This window comes from Lissotriton vulgaris, chromosome 10 (assembly GCF_964263255.1).
Source record: "Lissotriton vulgaris chromosome 10, aLisVul1.2, whole genome shotgun sequence".
NCBI classification, from domain to species: Eukaryota; Metazoa; Chordata; class Amphibia; order Caudata; family Salamandridae; genus Lissotriton; species Lissotriton vulgaris.
In genome coordinates, this window is record NC_141698.1 from 705,903,199 (window position 1) to 705,918,564 (window position 15,366).

Consider the following 15,366-nt stretch of genomic DNA (forward strand, 5'->3'; position numbering starts at 1 on the left):
TAACTACCTAATGTAATGTAAAGCGCTCTGATACCTAAGGGTCTTGTTCGCGCTATAGAAAACTCTTAAATAAAATAAAATAAGGTAAAAGACGAGAAAAATAGGACTGCCAGAGAAGGTTTACCTGCCAATGGCTTCAGTCTTTACTTTCTGGTTCATTAAGTGACCTACTGTTGTTTTTTTCTAAACAAATTTGTATTAGTTGTTTACATATATTCATGACATAGCTGACATTTCAGTACCTTCCAATTGTCATACCTCGCATCTCTTCCTCATGTCCTATTTGATAATTTTCCATCTTGTCATTTTTCAGTTGTGGTATAGTCCATATCTACGCATGAACTCCCCAGCGTTATCAGCTACTGGAATATAACGGCTAGAGTGTAATACGCTGCTTTTGCTTGTTTCATGCCAAGTGGTAACCTCCCCCACCCCTGCCAGACTTGTCTTAAACTGTGTGCTCTAGGACCCCTCTTGGTTAGTCTCCGACAACGCCTCTATCCAAAGTTCCTATTCTCTGTTCTCCCTCTAGGATACTCATGTCTGGATAGCACTCCCAAGTCCCTCGTCCTTATTCCACCATCTCTATGTAGCTATATCAGGCTTCCTCAGGGTTCGGCCTCCTGTGAGGACTCTTGTCACATTTCTTCTGTTGCTGCTGTTTCTGGCTGCTTAAGTTGTGATACCAATGCTTCCCATGCCCTGGCTGCTTCTAACTATTTCTCACTTCCATTTCGTCTAGCTCCCTTAATCGTACCGCCCCCTCATAGTTTGCCCAACATCCCTCTTCCATCGATCTGTCACTTTTTGCTAATATCAGGCCCAGGTCCTGGAATTTACTTGTGATGTTATCCTTAGAGGTGTGGGGAAATCTGTGTAGGAGGCAATAGCCTGGTGCTGTGGCAACTTCTTTCCCTGTCACTTCAGAGAGGCTTTCAGTCACCTTCCTCCAGAATCTTCCCATCTCTGGACAGCTCCAGAACATGTGGAAAAATTCTCCCCACTCCTCCCCACAGCGGGGACAAGCCACAGTTCTTTTGTTGAAATGCCTATTGATACAACCAGGGGTGAAGTATGCCCTATGAAATATATTAAAGTTAACTAATTGGAATCTAGCATTTCTTGTGACCTTACTGACACATTCTGTTAATCCCCCCCAATGCTTTCTAATCTGTTGGTTCCCCCAGATCTTCTTCCCATCGCTGCTATAGCTCATTGAGGGCAGGGGGTGTCTCCCGACTGAGCCTTTTGTACAAGCAAGTAACCGCCTTGAATGTCCCTGCTGCCGATACCACATACTGGCATCCCTCAGATAGTGGTGGTTCAGATATCCCACTCCACAATTGTTTCCTAATTGTCGCTATTAAGGCAGTATGCAATAGGAATTCCCCCTCAGTATCTCATATCTCTCCCTAAATGTATCAAAGTGCAGCAGGGCTCCTTCCTCGGAAAGCATCCTCACTGCGGTTACACCTGCTGTTATCCAAGTCTCTAGTCCTCACCAGTCTGCTCTGTGTGGTAGTGCCATGCATGTCGCTTGAGAAATATCTGGAGCATACTGGCACTTAGTTTGGGACCTCTGTGAACTTCTAACCCAGCATTTGCTAGCCACTCATAGTTCTGCAGTCATTTCCCTTTCCCTAACGGGTAACCGTAATACTACTCTTGAGAGGAGGTCCAAACTCTGTCTTCCATCCCCCTTTGTGAAGTCTCCCTTATCTGATTAGCAACCCATTTCATGAGCCACAGCAACTGGGCGGCTATATGATAGTACTCAAAGTCTGGTGCTGCTAACCCCCCCTTCTGCTTTTGGTCTCATTAATATCTTCAGGGCTACCCTGCACCTCCCATTGCCCCACAGAAACTCTGTCACCATTCCCTGCTGGTATCCATACCAGTAGTACCCTGAAGAAATATAGGAGTCTCGGAAGCGTCACAAGTTTTTAGGAGCGATATCTTAGTCATTGATGAGGGAATGGTTCAGAAAAATCAAAGCTGGCCTTTGTCCCTCCGATAGCTTTTCCCACGTCACCTTCTAGGAGATCCACTTGATAAAGATAGATTTGGAACCCCAGGTACGGGAGGCATCTACCTTCCCATTCTACGCTACCTACCGCCTGCGGCTTGCCTCGCCCCTGCCTAGTAGGAAATAGACACTACTTCCCCCAGTTCACCTTGAGGCCTGTTACTCTCTCTAGTGTCAGCAGCAATTCCCTGGCTCCGTCGAGATCCCCTTCCGTATTCCTAAGGAATAGTAGTAAGTCATCTGCATATAATGGTATGTAATGGGTGTGGCCCTCTATCTCCAGCCACTGATATAAGATGTAATATAAAACTGACCTTTCGCTATGCGGTTTCTGGCTGAGGAATTGGTAGCACATGAGTTTACCAAATTGTTCTTCTCCCTGCTTTTGTGGAGGCCCGGTGGTATTTCATCATGCCAGTGCCCACCTTTAGTCGATGTAGACCATTACGTGGCATTCATTGGTTTGATATAATTATGTCTCCTATGGTTAAGACATTCAGAAACTAGAAAATCCTTGGTTGATATTTTGTTTTTATGAAAATATGTTGATATGAAGCCCTTTTATTCAAACATATCATACAACCAGATGTTAAGACTGTTTGCCCCTGCTGTGCTAACACTGTTTACTTTTAATCTGCACCCGCCCTTCCACTTCTTATGAAAATGCTTAATTAGTTCAAAATAATCAAGTGAAGTTATTAATATGATTGACAATTGCATAAGATGTCTGGGCAGTATCGTAACTGAGAGCTAATTTTAGAGACAATGGAACTTGAGAGTTAAAAATAGCTGTGAGTATAAGGTTTAATAAAAAGAGCAAAATCTTCAAAAGGTGTCAAAACAGCAATAAGAATGAAACTGCCCAGGGGGACATGGCGGCAGACCCTTCAATTTGTTAGTGTTACAGATTTGTGGCTGGTGTATTGCTTCGGGGCTCTGGAGGAACAAGCGGTAGTGTTTCCCTAACTGAATTCAACAGGAGGTGAAAATAATGTTACTAGGAAGAGCTTGTAATATTAATGTTTGTTACTTCTCAGAATATTGGCAATATATGGAACAGGGATATATGTTTCTATGCTCATGATCAGAAAAATCATTTTTAAACTACACTCTGCTTTTCCTCACAGAGAGGAAATCTGATAAAAGCTCTTTAAGCGAAAGAATAAAAAATGCCTGATGTATAAGAACATTAAAATCAAATATTACAATTTGATTGAAAATATGATCACTCAAGTGTGAGAGGCCAATACATTCTTTGAGGTCATTGAGATCGGCTGTTTGTGAGATTAACTTTGAGTGTGTGAGGCCTACACCGGTGTGTGGAAGGGTTGAACTTGCCCGTTGTTTGGAAACCTGCACTCAGAGCTGCTGACTTCCTATTTCACTGTTTCTTCCACTGCCTGGATCTTCAACCTGCAGATGAGAAGAGAATTGAAGGGCTATCAGTGAGAATTTTTTTTTTAATTCTCCTCATTTCCTACTAAATGACTAGAAGTATGATTCCATATTGCAGTTTTTTTTATTTAGCTCAAACGCGACCCTAAGGTATCAAAGTGCTTTACATGAACACCAGTTGCATTACAGACGGACACTTTTTTTTACTTTTTATTAAGGCCCTGGGAGATTAAGTGATTTGTCCAGAATCGGAGGATGCTTTAGCCTCCCGCTAGACTGGAACCTGGTTTCCCAGCTTCAAAGTCGGCCGCTCTGGCCATAAAGCTACATATTTGCACAGATTGTTGAATGCAGTGAATACCATATACTATTTATTCACGTTCAGAAATGGCCAAAGTATCATAGCATATCTTATAATTCTACAGTCAAGGTGCACTATAGAATGTGTACACGGGTGAATTCTGTTGTGCCCTATTGCACATAAAAGTTCAAAATGTTTTATGTACCAGATGTAGAAAAAACATAGTGCTCTGCACAAGGTATTGTGTAAATATTTGGCTGCATCATATAAAGTGCTTCCTGGTTGGTACAAGAGGCACCTACACCTTGATAGCTTTGCTGTGTCCAGCCACTGAGCATCTTCACAGTCCTGCAAAACCAGTCAGGAGAGGTGTAATGGTGCTTGTGGTTTCTGCCCCTGCCCCAGCATTGGCTCGTGGCTGGGACAAGAGGGCAGCAGAAGGAACATGCAGGTCCGATTGTGCTCTCTCGCCTCTGTGGACCCTCCCCTTAAAGAGGCTCAAACACATATGTGCCAAAATGTAATCTGCTGGATGTTACATATTGTACAGTTGCATTCAGAATGAGCACATTAGCTTTGGCTTTGACACAGGGAAGGAAATGTGGCTATTGCATAGTTCTAGCTACCTTGTGTATAAATGGTAAGCATAATGCAGGGGTGCAGCCTTTTGTGCAAAGGGGGCACATTTGCATCAGGGCTCGGTCTGGAGCAAAAACGAATTGTGCCACTTTTTGTGCGTTCATAATAGGGCTCTTCGTTTCCACCCTGCAAATATTTAACACACTAAAAACTGTAACTCAGAAAATCCCTGCATACCGTTCATTGTGATTCTGAGTTTCATAGCAATGTAGGTGTTTGGAAGGGCACCAATGAAACTGCGGGAATTGGAGGCGTTACTTCAAGCATAATAATAGTTGGAAGGTACAGCAGTCAGTTATTCCGCTCCCACAATGCCCCTTATTTTAGTACCTCAGCTTGAACACCATTTTACATTTTGTGTTGTCCTTTTATGACCCTTGCCAGCAGTTTCCGTTGATTAGCGCCATGCATTAGTGCTCACTGCAGGAGCCCGCCTCCAACCCCCTGCTGAGAGCCAAGGCTCTCCAGGCCTCGCGCTCTCTTCCAGACCATATTAGACATTTTGTCTGAATTGCAAAACTATTCCCAAATGTGTGTTTCTCAGACTTGAGAGGCTTTGCCGTGGACTCCTGGGAGCGATGCAGTTTATGGCTGTAATATTTATATCGCCAGTGGGCTAATTAGTTTTTGGAATGTATATCAAATAAGATAAACGTTGTAATATGTTTCTTCTACGTGAAGGGGATATTTAATTTATTCAGGATGCCATTAAACCTTAGATTTGTTTCCATCGCTGTGTAACTGTGCGCCTGTACTCACACTGCGGGCCTGTCGCAAGCGCTCCCCACCGCTTTTCAGCCTCACTGTGTGATACATATAGCGACTCCTCTCAATTGGATATTCCTGGTACCATACGGAAAGGGTGCCAAGACACTAAACGTACTATGACGCAGATAAGCGTTAGAAATGTGGCCTAGAGGAGGGTATGTCCCGGGCAGTGTATGGCGCGACTTATTTTCCCCGCAGCAAGATGCAGACCTCTGTCTACCCTAAAGGGTCCAGTCACACAACTTTTGGGGTGGATGCCCGCATTTCCTGCACCTGCAGCAGGTGCAGTATTTTACTAATATTAAAGATACAACACCATTGCTTCCTGAGTAGGTTCCTCCTTGGTGTGCGATAGAAAATACCTGGTCCTGATGAAATGCCACTGACCCTCCAGGCAACAGGGCATGAAACATGTTGGCCTGATTCAACACTCACGAAGCTAGTTTTGGTATATTACCACCTATAATAGCTCTTGTGTTTTTATTGTGTTTGGGAGACCTCCATAAACCTCCTTTGGTTCCCCCCCTAGACTCATCTAACTCGCATTTCACCCTACTCCTTACATTCTCCTCACTTTTACTCATCATACTGCATAAGATTAAAAGACCCCCATGAAGGAGACTCCGCTAAAGGGCCCATCAAGTATTGCAGCGCAGACTCGGCATCCCTGGGGTGTGTGAGGGCACTCAGATCTGGCCACTCAGATCCCCTCTGCATCTGAGCGGTCACCTCTTCGGATCAGAGTGTAACACTAGCATTCCTCCTTTCCCTCCCAGGAGGATCGACACCCCCACAGCCCATTATTATGGGGTTGGGAGCATGGGATGCTGGGCGTATCTAAACCGCTCCTTGTCCCTCCTTGATTTATCTTTTCTACAAATATGGACAACAGCTAATTAATGTGCCAACCACATTTTGAATCTGACATAGAAGGAAAATAGTGTCACAGTGTCTGCCCTACTGTGGATGCCACACCTCATTGCTTGTATCTCTCGCATAGCTCTCCAGCCTCTTCTCATTGCACATTTTTCGTGTACCTCCTAGGATACTGTAAAAGGGCTTGTTCATTAGATGATGTATTTCAGAATTTAGCCAATATGAAACTGTAAACAGATCTTGGTGACCAATTTAGCCGTTTAGAATGTTGCAATCCCTCATCAAAGCAACTAGTAGGGAATTTACAAATATATCAATAGTTGCATTGTCATTGCTGCTGGCCAAGGATAAGTGTTACCAAGATGTGCTTCCCAGAAAAGCGGTGCATATATATGAGTCTACTTTGTAGAATGTACACTTCCCCGCAATAACTCCTAAAACACTAATGTTCCATGTGCCATGCTTTTAATTCGATCTTGTTATGTGTGATGGCAGAATAATATTTTCCCTCTATTGCACTTTATTGTGTAACAAATGCATGGAGTATCGTGAGCTGAAGTGTTGCACTTTGTGGCGAGGTTGCTTTCCAGTGGAGTATTCTTCAAAACAGAAAGCTTCCTGTAGTGGTAGCAATAAGCCTGCAGTTAGTAATAGTGCGGGTCTCTGTAGAGTTAATGGACTCCAACATGTCAAGATCCAATCCAGCTTTGTTCTAAAATCACCATAAAATAGATGTTCGTATTGTGAATATATGGAATTGATCTACAGGGTCAGTGGTTTTCCGTAGAATATCATTGGATACCATTTTCCAGTCCTGGGCTTTCTTTAAGCTCTCGAATACATTCTGGAAGTTGTAGTCTTGGTTCAATTTTGTGGACTTAATTAGATTAGCACACCTGAAAAGAATGATTTGTACAAGGAAAGCCCGGTACTGTAACAAGGTGTCTTTGCTGGCGTTAAGTCATCAGGTAAATTTACCTTCAAATTTGTAACAGACCTGGCAGTTCTGGGCTTACGTTGGGCCCTCTTCTATAGATGAAGTATGGTCACCAGTACCAGGCATTTCTGCAGCAGACAGCAGCAGGTGACTCAGTGCCTTTTTTTACTAGCAGTTTGTAATAATTAATAATCGGTATTTCAACAGATTTGATTATGCAACCACTTGGTACTTATCATTGTACTAGCTGAATACTGTACAGAACATTTCCTTGAAGGTGTAGGCAAAATAATGTGATTCTTTTGAGTCTAACTTATTGGGAACGCATTCATCACCTTGACTCTGGCCTCTTCCTCCTCAGGTACAGGGAAATCTAATCCTGTAGAGCTGCATGGTTGCAGAGGTCACTGTTTGTACAAAGAAGGAACTTCATGCACGTCAGTCATAAGCATAGGCACACTATCTTTGGGGATGAGACATACTCCACCCACTTATAGAGGACAGCTCAGGTTTACCAAGGGGGGAGGGAGGTGTCAATAAAAATGCCAATTTCCCGCCTTTTTAGCTGCCAGCAGCCCTCGTTCTTCCCCTATCCTGATGATGGAGACAGCTGTCACTCTACAGTATTGGTGAGGGTATGATTCAGGTGTACCTCCAGTTCAGAAAAGTTAAGCAGTCCTCTGGGGAAGCTACAAAATCATGTTGTTTCCCTCCGAGGCCTCAGTTTTCAAGGCCATGTGACAGAAAAAACATATTACAGGCCAGAATGCACAAAATGAAGGCAGGTTATCTCTACCATCTTTTTTTTGAGATTTTATATCGCGCCTAATCACCTGCAGGTCTCTAAGCGCCTGGAAAGATGGTAGTAAACAATAACTTAGCAAGATGGAAGCTGGATTATACTGTGCTCATGCTTTTGCTGAACAGAAATGTTTTTAGACTCTTCCTGAATCGTAATAGATTCCCTTCCCGGCGCAGCACCTCCGGCAACCTGTTCCATAGCTGAGGAACTAGCGCTGAAAAGGCTCTCCCTCCCTTAGTCACTAGCCTGTAGCGAGGACAGACCAGTAATTGGGAATCTGAGGATCGAAGTGTTCTCATAGGGCAATAAAGTTGCAGACGATCTTTGATGTAGGTTGGGGCTTTGCCATAGATTGCCCTATGGGCCGTGCATAAGTTCTTAAATTCCACTCTTTCTTTAATGGGGAGCCAGTGCAAACTTTGTAGTAGGGGAGTGGCTTTAGATCTCCTCGGTAGCCTGAAGATCAACCGGGCAGCGTCATTCATTATGACCTGAAGTCTGCTGGTCAGAGTTTTAGGTAGGCCAAGGTAAAGGGCATTACCGTAATCAATTCTGGAGATGATGGTGGCCGCTACTATTGATCGCATCAAAGATTGTGAGAGGACAGGAGTTAACTTCCGCAGTTGCCTAATGATGTTTGTGCAACTTCCCACCACTTACTTACTTAGCACACAAGACCACCCTGTTATGTAAGGAACAGATGGTGATAGTTTACTTTTGTTGATCAATCTTTAAGAAACGCGAGCTAAATGCATACATTTGTTTGACCAAGCTTGGCTGTGATGGAGCCGGGATCCACATTCTAGATTTACTCTGGAACCCTAAGCCGAGGTCTCTTTTTGTCTGCATGAAAGTGTGGAGGGGAGAAAATAGTTAGCCAATCGATCATTACTGTCCCAATGAATTAGAACTTCAAATGATCACTGACTCCTAATCCAAAGTTTAGTTGGTTTATTGTGGAAAGTGAGCCCATAATTCTATCGATGCCCAGGCTGCTGGCGCAAACCGCCTCTTAGTTCCCATGTTGAATAATTACCAAATAAAGAGACGGGCGCTGGAAGCAGGAATCAAGAACAGAGTTTTAATTCTCATGAGGAGAGCCAGTCATTTCGGACACGAAACACAGTGTCTTTCGGGAGGTGCTCTAACAAGTGAGCTGAGACTCTTGCTTTTATACCTTACAAAACATTTGATGGTACAATCAGGACAGTATGACGCAAAAGAAAGACATCCCTATAATCCTCGTGGTGATCCTACTCCACATCCGTTCACAATGGGGACCCTTGACCTGCTGATAAGAGGGGAGGGCAATCACGCAACTGAGTGTTTCGTAGGATGTGTACGCCTGATCATAGCCCAGGGGGTAGGGTGGCTAGGACCAATAGTGGATCCTTTGAAGAGGGGTGACTTCATACAATGAGGGCAGTAAATGGTATCTCCTGGCTTAGGTGATGGCCTCGGACATGTGTGGTCAGCCGGACTCGGGGGGGGGGGGGGGAGGGGTCATCAAAGGAGTGGTGTTCATGCCACGTGGACAATCGAGTGCGGAGGGAAGGCTTGTCAACAGGGGGGCATTCATGGAAGGGAAGGAGGTGCTGGTCAGGCGCGGCCGTGACTCTCAAGGACAGGGCCTTGCGGAAGAAGAGGGTTTATGACTTGCTCATGTGAGGAGAAGGAGGGGGCCAGGGTGCGCGCAGGGTCAGAGCCGCACAGAGGGAGAGAGAGAGAGATCCTATGACCTGTACATGAGAGAACAGGGGCAGTCAGATACAGCTGGGGGGGGGGGGGGCTTGGTCAGCTGAGGCGAAGGATGCTTCTTCGAGAGGGAAATGGGGAATGCCTGGGTCAAGCAGGAGGGTTGCCTTTCACATCAGGATCGCGCAAAGGGAAAGGGTTTCATGGTCTATACATGAGAGAGGGGGTGCAAGATACGCGCAGGAGGGAAGCCGGGGATTCCAATGGGTAAAAAGGTCATGGTGCCCTGAATGGCTGTACACATGCATAGGGGTACGGGCTCTTACTGGTAGGGTGATACAGTCAATAATTGACAGTATCCATGGTGCCCACAGGGAGAGGAGTGGGAGAAGAAGGGGAATGAATGCTGTCTATGTACATCAATTTCTTTAACTTTCACAGTCGCCCCTCTTTACATAACAGCAGTCATTTTTGCAACTGACGGGTTTACAGGTAGACAGGCATCGTTGATGAATTAGCATTTTGTCGGTAATAACATTTGACGTACAATTATAGACAGTCGAGGTGATGGGCAGAATGCAGCACATAGGGAATTGCATTTCGTTGTGTTCCTGACAATTAAACGCACTACATAGCATAAATCTGTCTAACTTAAAAATGTGACCGATGAACAGTTTTGACCAGGTAGTTGAGAGCGGAATTCAGTTCAATACACAAGATCTCTTCGTCACAGTGTCTTTTTATCAGCGAGCCATCACTGGTAGGCTCTAATCCGGGTACTTTCGTTGGCGCTGTTGAGCACCGGCGGTGGAGCTATGGGTCCAGCTCGGTTCTATCCTTACGCGTCGCAGGGTGCGGTCAGTCCTCTGCTGTTAGACCACAGTCCTGTTCCCTAAACAATCCGTTTGGCGGCGCCTTATGCTCGGCACCTATAGTTCTATGGCAACACCCTATTCCCATATGGATGCAGTTCTTTCCTTTGGCAAAAAGTCACGTGGGAAAGAGGGTGAATGTTGTTCAAATAGTCGATAGGAGAGAGAGAGTGGAGATGGGTCAGAGTTCCTGGGACACACAAAAGGGACCAAGGGAGCAAAGGATAACAAGCAGGCAGGCCCATCAATCGGGCCCAAAGAAGGCGGACGGAGACTCCAGGCACACGTGGGTTAGCAGTCGGAGGGCTTTAAGGCGGCCCGTCATTTTTCATTTTCCACGTTGAAATTGCGGTCTCGTCCCGTGTCCTGTTGCTCTGCAGCTCCACCTTTGGTCGATGTCATACGTGTCCCAAGATCTGCAGTCAGGCTGTACGTCACATCTGACCCATCTCCTTCGGTGATCGTGAATCTTTGAATAAGTACAAGACAACGTTTTAGAGAAATGGAAGAAGAAGATATCTACACATATGAATTCCTCCCTCAATTCTACGCATTTTAGAGTTTATGCTCATCGGTCACAGTCAGAGGTCTATTACCAAGCAGTGCATGTGTCAGCATTCCTACTGAGTTTAAGGCAGGTTTATTCATCGGCCCATTTAGAATTCAAGTGAGGACAGGATAATATTTCCATCAACTGTACATTACATCAAGTTCAACATTGCGGAGCATTCCCCTTCAGGACTGGCTAATCTTTTCACACAGGGCGGGGGCGCTATCGTCAAGAGTCGGGCAAAACAAGGGTTTCTCGGGGGTCAACAGCTATTCATGGTCATCATGTTTATACCCGGGACAGCAGCTGGGGTCTATCAAATGGGGAGGGTATGCTTCGGGCGCTCGCGCTTGGGTGCGAAGGGGTGGGACAATCTGGGCATTGCGGGTCAATCTAGACGTTGGCGTTCGTCTCTGATGAACGGAAAAATAAGGTGCCATTGACATACAGTTCCCCTATGAATGGCCAGATTTGGGGGACCTTAGTCGTCTTACCTGTCCTTTCCTTCTCAGCCAATTCAAGTTCATAATTTTGCGGAAAGGAGAGGCAGTAATATGGCGAGATACAATTATTTTAGTTTCGGTCAATTTTTCTGAACACCTTCGCGTTCAATAAGTATCAAATCAGGCTGGTGCCAGTCGGCACAATTTTACCAAAAAGAGGGAGAGAAAATAGGGAGACTCTCATAGAGAGTGAGAGTCGTTCGCAATCTAAACGAGCCATTCGGTACACGTATGACATGTAAAGAGAGAGAGGAGAGAGAGAGAGAGAGAGAGAGAGAGAGAGAGAGAGAGAGAGAGAGAGAGAGAGATAAGGGGGTGGTGAGAGAGAGAGACGTGTACGAAAATAGGTCATTTAGTGCGCTCACAACACAGAACAGCAAAGGTCAGGTAACATGCAAATACAGACAGAGGGAAGACATAAATCCGTACATTACACACACAAACTCAGACAGGGAAGACAGCACAGGCATCACACATATATAAGACATTCACGACAGGACAGGAAACAATTATTAGTTCACAAGATCTGTTTTTATATATATATCCTACGTATCTTTACTATCCTATTTATCTACGTGCTTAGCTCTTTCTACCCTTCCCCCTTTCCCTTCTCGCTTGTCACGCCTGCGAGCGTTCCCAATTACCAATACTCACACCTCGGTTGGTTGATCAGAAATTAACCTGGTCGCGCTAGTTACCCATGGTTGGATTTTAAACCATTTTTCTGTTCCCTCCTTTGGTGGGAAGTTCTCCAGGCTGAGGCAACGGCAAGTATTGATCGGGAGAACAGTCGGACAGCTTGGCTACATCTATAAGAGTGAGAAAAGGGGGGGGCAGTGCATTTTGAACACCAGCAACATTTCTAACTTCCTAGGCGGGTGGTGCCGTGGCAACCCTTACCCGTACAATTTTTTGTTCTTTGTCCTTTCCCTACCTAGTCAAAACGTCCAGTTACATTATTTAACGCGTCGTTTTTTAGTCAATTTTTCGTCATTCAGTACCTGTCCAGTTTTTATGTCAGTCCATCCTCCCAGTTGCTACGTTCTAAGGAGGAACAGTCATGCTTAAGTCTACGTCTTTTAAGAACCTTTATTTGTCATAAGGACCATGCTCATATTCCCTTCTTCCCCTTCTCATCGGCGGTTCGGCCATCGTCCTTCCATACATCAGCCAAGGTTCCGACGTGACCTGCAGAAGGGAGGAGAAAGAAGGGGTGGGGGGGCAATATTCAGACCTCATCAACATGCAGTAATTCGGAAATGTTTTTACCTACCACATACTCGACCTATCTCCACGTAGTGCATTTCTCTACCATCACGGCGTTTAAGCCCAGATGGACCAGTGATGTCAGACAGATAATCATTGACGATCTGCGTACCTACATAAGTTACTTGGTCGTAACCCCTTTTGATCGGGTACAAGGGTGGTGATCAGGTGGCATTTCCGTGGTGTCGTCTTTAGGGCTTCCAAAGCACTTTTCCGGCTGCCTGTGACACATAGTGTGGCTGCTAAATATCGGGTCCTTTTTAACCTTTAACCTTCATCATACTTTCTCGTTGCTCACAGTAGTAATACATTCAAAACTCATTAATGCAACCGCTACAACTATGCCTTCGTTTTCAAAATACCTTTAATAAAAAGTGTTGACGTATAAATACAGGCCTACAACCCAGTGGACTGGCCACGGAGCAGATTGGAACTGTACATAGGAAGAACAAAGCTGGTGGCAGTTTGTTGCATAAAGTGCGGCAGTGCAATAAAATCGTATTAAACTCCCCTACAGAGCAAACATGATGTATGTCAGTAATTCATCATTAATAAATTCATAAATTCATTGTCCAATGTTCATTCATTACCTAAATTACACCAGTTCATTTTCCAACTCATAATCAGTACCCACCCTAAGTCAATTCATTGTCCAAGCACATACTCAATATCCTTCATATCTACTTTCATTATCCAAAATGTCATATATATATATCTCGGGGCAAAAAGCTCGCGTAATCAGGGTGCAACAAAGTTCATTAAAAAACGTCTCATTTTGTGTCGGCGCCATTTTGGGTGGGGTCAGGCAAGTTCCAGCACAGTCAGAGTGTCTCTAGTCTCGCATGGTTGGCCCAGAACTTTCCGTTGGCAGTTCAAAAAGTCTCGTGCTATGTGGTTAACAGTCTAACAAATGGACCATGAGTCAAAGAGTGGGAAGGGCGGCAACAATTTTCCTACCGGGTCATTCTGGTGTTCCTCCGGAACTGAACAAGTCTGTGCCGTGGCTGCATTTTAGCCATTTCCAATCCGAGGCTGGCGCCGGCAGGAGTAGCACCGATGTCGTGGTTCCCAGCGAAGGGGGCGGGGGCACCCATGCAGGGGGTCGGGGGCCCCCCGGCTCTTATAGAATCTTCAAGGTCGAGGAAAGACGATATGGAGCGTGTGCCCGCCCCGGGCAGAAGACCGCTTTTTGATGTTGACCCTCTTTAAGCAAAGAGTGTTGGGGTGTCGCTGGAAGCCTCCACCTGGAGGGAGGTGGGGGAGGGTCGTTCGCGCCGCCTCCCCCTTCCAGCGACCCCGCGCCGTTCCTCGGCTCCGTCGCTTCGACATTGGCCGTGCCAGCCATTGAAGATGGGGGGAGGGTGGTCGGCGGCTGAGGCAAGACAGCCCCCTCTCTCCCCGCGGCCTGCAGGGCGGCAGAAGAGAAAAGATGGAGAGGTTCTTGTCATCCTTTGGACCGCCTGCCCAACATCATCTCCTCCTGACCGTGGCCAGGCGAGTCCCTCGTGCCTCGAGGCCTCGCCTTCCGGATGGGCGTAACCGCGGACCTGTTGCACTTCGGGAGCTTCCGGAATGGGGGTAGGTACCTATTGAATTGTTTCTATTTCATGTGACCGTTATTTGGGCGTGGCGGGCAATGAGGCAGACATGTTGGGAGCAGGAACAGGCAGTGAAGCCTAGCTACCTCGTGGCTATTTTTACTGTCAAACCTTTTCGCCATTTTACATTTCTTATTACGAACTATTTGTAATGTTTCTTATTTTTGGTGAAGTCAAAAGCTCATCAGGGGGTTACTGACTTAGCCTGATTTCCTTTTATTTTTTCTTTCTCTTCCTTAGCGTGTTTCGAGCTAAAGCTTTCTGTTAGTAGGGAACGGTGATCACTTCATATTTTTATGTGTCCTTTTCACTAGGGGGTACTTCTGGACGGACCAGGCGAGTTCCCTCCAATAAATGGTCCGGGGTGGAACGAGATTATCGATCAAAAGGGGAACATATATTCCTTCATTAGGGTATCATCCTGGACAGACCGAGCGATGTACTTCCACTTACTAGGGTAGCCTCCTGGACGGACCAGTCGGTCTATTTCTACTAAATGGCCCATGAGTAGAGAGCATATGTCCTCCATAAGGGTAGTCTCCTGGGCGGACCATGCGAGCTACCCCCCAATAACCAACCAGTGGGGAGTGGGTAGGACTGACGAATTCACAAAGGGGCATAACCTACCCTTTTCTACTTGCAAAGACTAGACAGAATATTTCTATTTCACGTTGTTTGCAAATAGAAAATACCTCAAACGAAACAATTCCTGGGACAACAATGTCCAGGCAACCAACCAATCAATGGGGAGAAAAACAGGCATGACGGATTACAACGGGGACAAATGTCTGCATTACCTGCCCTTCGCTATCCATAAAGGGAACAGAATATTCCTATTCGTCTCTGTTTGTGGACAGGGAAGATCTCAAAGAGCAACAATCGATTATTAATCGATTTCAAAACAATCAGTGGGGAGAAAAGTAGGCATGACGGATTACAACGGGGACAAAAGTCTGCATTACCTACCCTTCTCTATCTGCAAAGAGGGACGACGTTCCTATTCGCCGCTGTTTGCAAACAGAGAATGTCTCGTTCTCAAAAGAGAACCAATATGTCAAGTAGCCCTCAAAGCTAAATGAACCAATACCAACCAATACAATATCAGTATACAAATACCGATTTCAATACAATCAATCAA

At 45.5% G+C, this 15,366-nt stretch overlaps 1 protein-coding gene across 7 annotated transcripts in view; it reads left to right on the plus strand.

Moving 5' to 3' along the window:
- Positions 1-15,366, plus strand: part of PARD3 (par-3 family cell polarity regulator) — a 1,412,997-nt gene that overhangs the window by 1,075,928 nt on the left and 321,703 nt on the right. The window lies entirely within an intron of this gene.